This window comes from Haliotis rubra, unplaced genomic scaffold (genome assembly GCF_003918875.1).
Source record: "Haliotis rubra isolate DU_JTF1 unplaced genomic scaffold, ASM391887v1 Scf45, whole genome shotgun sequence".
Classification (NCBI taxonomy): domain Eukaryota; kingdom Metazoa; phylum Mollusca; class Gastropoda; order Lepetellida; family Haliotidae; genus Haliotis; species Haliotis rubra.
This window is the reverse complement of record NW_025767135.1, coordinates 2,838,414-2,845,322: the sequence shown is the minus strand read 5'-3', so window position 1 is coordinate 2,845,322 and position 6,909 is coordinate 2,838,414.

The following is a 6,909-nucleotide window of genomic DNA, read 5'->3' as shown; positions in this document are numbered from 1 at the left end:
TCACCTCACCTCACCTCACCTCACCTCACCTCACATATAAGGTAACCATCATAGAGAAGGTACGTAGTTTGACCATACAGATGAAAATCTTTACCGGTCCGGTTCCACCTCGTTGAGTAAATACATTGGTGTGTATTGTTCTCAATTAAATATAATAGTACAGGTAACTACATTTATAATGAACACGCTTATCACGAACTGACGGATATAACGAACTGGTTTTATCCCGACCATTTGCTGTATGTTTTAGTCGAAATACGTGTAACGAGCTACGGATGTAAGGAAGTAAATCGGTGCCCTGGGTGCCGTTGTACAAAACAACCTTATCGCTAAGACTATGTTAAGATATGGGAGTTACGGTCACCTTAGCGCTAAGATCGCTTTGTACAACGGCACCCTGTACCGTACATGTAGTTTCCTGTATTTCAAGACAAGCGTCTAAGGAATTGAATCATGCCGTGTTGGCGGAAGATTTACGCTTAGCACAGTCAACAAATATTAAACTGTACTTTATTTTGTTGAAAACATGTGAAGCAATGGTACCCTAACAGTGGATCGCAGCAAGGTGGGAAAGAAGGGCATAAAGAAATAAATACATAGTTGAATGGTTAAATTGAAGATAATGGTCGAAGAGTGAGTGAGTGAGTATGGCAATATTTAGCAATATTCCAGCAGTATCACGGCGTAGGACACCAGAAGTGGGTTTCACACATTGTACCCATGTGGGGAATCGAACACGGGTCTTCGGCGTGACGAGCGAACGCTTTAACCACTGGACTACCCCACCGCCCCTCTATACCTAAGGACAAAGATATATAATTCATGGTTGAATGGAAGAAAATGGCCAAAGACTGTTCTCTTATTGTAGGGGTCTCTCATAGATGACCCACGACCAGGAAGATCCTCTTCGGTGACAAATCCTGAAAAGATGGCTGCTGAGGAAAGGGGGTAATGAATGATCGACAGATGAACATGGTGAAGGATGTGGAACACGCCCGTAACTGAAGTAAGAAAAGATGTGAAGACGTCATTCATCAACATCTTGTCGAGGGCGTCAACATGATGGGTAACCAGCAAGGTATCCCACTCAACCAGAACTCCAACAAAGGATGGATTGCTGCAATGAGTTCCTGGAACTTTACAACTAGGATGCAAGAATTCTTTTGCATCATGCTTGGTTAATATTTATGAGGCGTGGGCTCATCACTGGAAACATCCAACATCTCCAGATGTGGTAGACCCCTAACTATTATAAAATGTCAGCCCTATTTGAAACTCATAATCAATTAAGTCTATGTCCATTATAATGGAATGACATCCTGTAATAATTGCATCTCCAGCACCCCCCTGAACATTTGTACCAAAAGAAATATCTTATCCTTTCCTGTTATTTAGAACAAGTAATCATCATCTCCCAACTGAAACTGGCCGTTGGAAACGCATCCCGCAAAATGATAGAACCTGCCATCTCTGTAATTCACCCTCCACAGCTGATGAATTTCATTGTCTATTTAGATGTTATGCCTTCACTCAAATTAGATCTCATTATTTGGAACCATATTATTGTACATTCGCTAATTTGTATAAGATGAAATCATTGTTCACATCCAACAAACTGTCTATTTTTTAGAAATTATGAAAGTTTATATCTAATATCAACATACGTGTTAAAGCTACGCAGAAACTGAAAAATTATGCAACGACCTTCCAACAATGTTATCAAATATTTGTGTAATGTGTATCTAATGCTCTTGTACCACCGTGGGTGGTTAAAAAGAGAATAAAGAATGATTGTGGCTGACCCATCCCTTTGTTGATTCTATGGCCGTAGTATTCTTGGACATGATTGGAGAGTTCTTGGTATCGTATATGAACCTCAAAACTACAATACCAGCAAAGTATTATGTCAATATTCTGGACGAATTAAACAATGCAATACGCACAGAATGCAGTTGGTGTCACCTGGATCTCAATGCTCCAGTTTAGGTGCCGGGATCGAGCCCACCTGTGACCGGGTGTAAAAAACCTTGGAGTCAACTTTGTGTGCAGACTCTTTCAGTGTTGTCACAACCCCTAGTGTATAGTACACAACCCTGTGCACTTAAAAGAACCCACGAATCCGTTGGTATATGACAAGATGTTGGCCACATGAATACGTGCAAACACCTAGTTGCGGGTACAGCAACGTGCAGTAAACTTGGACAAAGTACTGTGACTATGTGTCCCAGTCCAGCCAACTGTGAAATGGGTACGTCGTTAGGATGAGAAAGCCACAATAACTCCGTGCGCCTAGTGGCAGCAAGAGTTGTATACTCCCCAGGGAGTTGAGATTGATAATACGATGTGCCGTTGAGATTGACATCCAATGATCGAGGGAAAATACCAGCGCCTTGAGCATGCACCAGTTGCGTGGATATGTGCGCTATATAAATATACTATAATAATAAAAGAAAGAGAGTTGTTTTAATAAGGGGATTCGGCTTTGAACGCTTACATCGTGCCCTCCACCCAGGGCCCAGTCCAAAAACGATCGCAGCGCTAAGACGATCGTAACTTTCATACTTTAACATAGACTCACGAGAGTCGTAACGCTGAGATCGCTTTGTGGAACGGGGACCAGAACGTGTTCTAACTGTCTACCATCTCTTTCGGCAACTGAGGGACGGTGGGTTAGCCTAGCGGTCAAAGCGTTCGCTCGTCAAGCCAAAGACCCGGGTTCGATTCCCCAATGGTACATTGTGTGAAGCCCATTTCTGGTGTCCCCGGCCTTATGTTGCTGGAATATTGCTGAAGGCGGCGTAAAACTAAACTCATTCCCTTCGACAACTAAAGTCTACACTGCAAGGATAACCGTTTGCAGACAATGAAGCCTTGTCTGCTGTTGAGGACTGGCTGTTGGTCCAAAAGAGTTATAAGATATAGGAATAACAGGATAAAGGACTAAATGCATTGAAAAGAGGGCCAAAATATTGAAAAATAAAAACGAATTCAACTTTCTGTTAATTTCATATGTCATTTATCATGCAGGATCGACCAGATTATATCGGCATGATTACTTCAATCAGTAACCGAATGGGACATACAATCAGTATTTGTCACAGCGTAGAGACAGTGTAGGCACAGGTGATATTGATATCGCACACGATAAACTTGATATAGGCTTTGATAAGGTCTGTTTAAATCATGTGACTAACGCGTTTTATTGATTAACCAATCAGCATTTATACATGGCAAATCAGCGACTGATAAATTCCAGGATCTCTATAATTTGAAAAAAAACAAACAGCGAAAAGCAAAGCATAATTATGTATTAAAATATTGTCTTTCTTTGTTGTTTTACGCCGCACTCAGCATATATTCCAGCTATATGGCGGCGGTCTGTAGATAATCGAGTCTGGAGAGACAATCCAGTGATCAACAGCATGAGCATCGATCTACGTACTTGGGATACGATGACAGGTCAGCGAGCATGACCGCCCAATCCCGCTGGCTTGGTTGACACATGTCATCGTATCCCAATTGCATAGATCGATGCTCATGATGCTGATCACTGGTTTGTCTGGTCCAGACTCGATTATTTACAGACCGCCGCCATATAGCTGGAATATTGCTGAGTGAGCAGTTAAACAACAAACCAGCGTTAGACGTCTCTTACGTCAAGCATGGGAGAGACAAATTCTAACCCGGATCTCCACGGGTTATATAAATATACAGCTGACGTATAATTGAAGTGTCAGTGTCTGTTGGGATATTGGTAAACAACCCCGAGTATACAGTTTGGCAAACGAACGTTTTTACTACTAAACTACACCGACATTTACGACGTGTTAACGCGTGTGGTTTGACGACGACTCGGCGACCATAACACCAGCTATATAACGGCAGGGATCGAAAATAATGTGTCACAGACGTGGTAGTTTACCCGACTTTAATTAAACGAAATTGCCGTGTTTGGAGAACTCGTTCCTCTCCCACCCACACCTCCTCCCGTGTCCAGTTTGCTCCACCCCGGGTAGCTGTCCCAGATCTTGTTTGGGGTACATAGATACAAACATCAACACTCTATATGGTGTGGTGTAGGATAACGATTGTTGTGCGAACAAGTAAACGGGTCAGATCCCCGCAAGGGCAGGTGTTTATCATCTCGGGTATAGTTGTAAAGATGTTTTTCGTCGGACCAAGGACGAAGCGATGCGCTTCGTTTGCCGGGAATAGTCGGACACTGTTCCGATGGCTACAAAACGGCACGTGGTTCTAGATAAGCCTGTATTATAAATATTCAGAAAGTGTGGCCAACAGGCAATTAGTTCTCGCTAAAGTTTGACAGGGTATTTTTGCCATTTTTTTGGCGTGTTTTTTAAGAGAAATTCATTGGAAAGAATATGCTAATACTGAAATGCTATCAACAGTAACTGTTGCCGCCTGTGTACGGGCTTACACTGACGTTGCGGTTCAGCCTTGACGTTAACGTTCGTTGTTGTTTTACGCCGCACTATGTAATCTTTCTGTTATATGTCGACAGCATGTAATAGTCAGGTCTCGACCAGACAATCCAGTGATTGACATCATGATCAACCTCTCACTCTGTCGGATCGCAGTGACACACAATCAGCCAAGTCACTCAACCTGACTTCGTAATTCTTTTATTCGCCTTTCATTCGCTCGTCGCACCGAGAATTCGGGTTCGATTCTAAGATAAGTTCATAATTTTTTTAATATTTTTCCCCCATGAGGCCTGCATATTTTGCTTTATGACATCCGATCCCCTGTTTTAGCCAGGCCTTACGACAAGTCTCTTCTGACCACCCAATCCCCACAGATGTAACGGCCCTTGCAACTGGTGTATCTAACTCACCATTTCAGGAAAGTCTTTCCAAAACTCTGTCCATATTTACAAGAATTTATTCTAAAAGTAGTTCATTGTACGATCCCGTTATATCATAAACACATGTTCATGAATCACAATAAAAAAGTGGCCATAACACGTGCTCACGAAAATGTAAGTATACCTTGCCTCACCGATGGCAATTGTCAGAAACACACGCAAAGGCAAATAAACTATAACAATTACAGAGAATACTAAACAACGCTAATAAAAATATGTGTGAAAAAGTAACAACCTATCAGCTTCATTAGTATTTTTAGCCATGCCCCGTTGATTGTTTTGTACCTGTAACGCTTACATCACTGTCATCCCCAGGCCACAATGATGCAGGAAAACAGTTATCACCCCCATCGACCGTATCTAGTCTGTATATACAGGTGACATCCATCAGATAGGGTATCTCATCCTCTATCTAGTGCATCGCAATGGATAGACAGCTCAGGCCGTGATGTGTCAACTTTCGCTCTGATTAGAGAGTCGCTTTGTCATCCTCAGAATGACTTCTAATTATTAAAAGCGATGCGAAACATATTCTATTTCAGTCCCTCTTTTCATTACCGTGTTTGACACGCGCTGTGCTGAGGAATATGATAAATGTTATAACGGTGCGTAATCGTTAAGGTGGGAATGAGCTAGGTCTAAATATAAGATCTACGCATGGACGACAGATTGTAAACGAAGGGTGTGTTAATGAAGAATGTTTATTACATTTCAGTGCGATGGGGGAAATATTAATTTTATCTGTAGCAATCATAATCAACGTTGTTCTTATCAGTTGACTATAACAGTGGTTTAGTGGCCCAGACGGTAATCGAACCCGTGCGGGCGAACACTTTAACCACTATGCTACGCCATCGCCCCCGCTGAAGATTAGTAGAAGGAATTGATGGCTACATTAGTAGAAGTCATACCAGTTGCACGAGGACCTCCAGATGGCAGTTTTTCAGAGACGGTTTCAAGTATGCAAACGCTTACATTCTTTTTTTAATTAAAACTGTTTTTCTATACTCCTTTTTGCCAAGATGTTTATGACTGTTATTTGGATGCGTCAATGAACGAGCTATATTTATACTTTACATTCAAAGATAACGGTTATTACAGTTACGCATGCTACTGTACTTATTCAGAATCTATATACAGATGCAATGGTGATTCATAAATGTACTGTCTTCAGTTCACTTATGTATTCTTGTTTTGTTGTGGTTTTCAAAAAGTGTTTTCAAGGGCTCTAAAACAACCGTTGTTATGATCAGTGTTTCATTGAGTTCTAAATGTTTAGTAGTTTTCGAGTTAGATTGCAATTCATCTGTCCGATTTTGAACCAAACGGACTATACACAAAAATCAGAAATGTATATAGTTATTTAAATTATATTGTACTAGAAGAATCACAATCACGCCTTTGATTATGAACCGCATAATGAAAGGATATGACAAACGTACATCATGATTGATTCATGCAATAAATCGAACCTTGTACAACTACATGACACCATGGACGCGAGGCATGTAACTTCCTGTCAATACACAACAATACACAGGTGTCTGTAATCAGTGTATATATCAATCCTGGTGTACACCACAGGTAAATCTTGAAGTTGTTATCATATTTAAATGTTTATTCAGTTATGTTAATTTTTTCGTCTTTGTTGGATTAAACACGAGGTGAAAATGGCAACTTTTATATAATGTATTAATAACCCACGTGTGACCATTTTGACAATTTGAAAATATACATTTAGACAACATGATTTCATTATTATAAATGTCAACCTTCTTCTAACAAAAGTTTACATGTATGATACCATAAAATAATGGAATTTGGGAATGAGACCTACTTTATTGTACAGTGGCAAACACACTCGCACGAGTGTCAATTTCAGAATTGCCTTCAAGTACAAGGGAAATAACTCTGATAACCTTTAAGGCCTGGATATCGCGTCCGCTGGTAGGCCTATCATGTATGAGTCTCATTTGACGACGTAAACACCGCGTTGATGGCTTCAGTTACAAAGCCAGCTATAT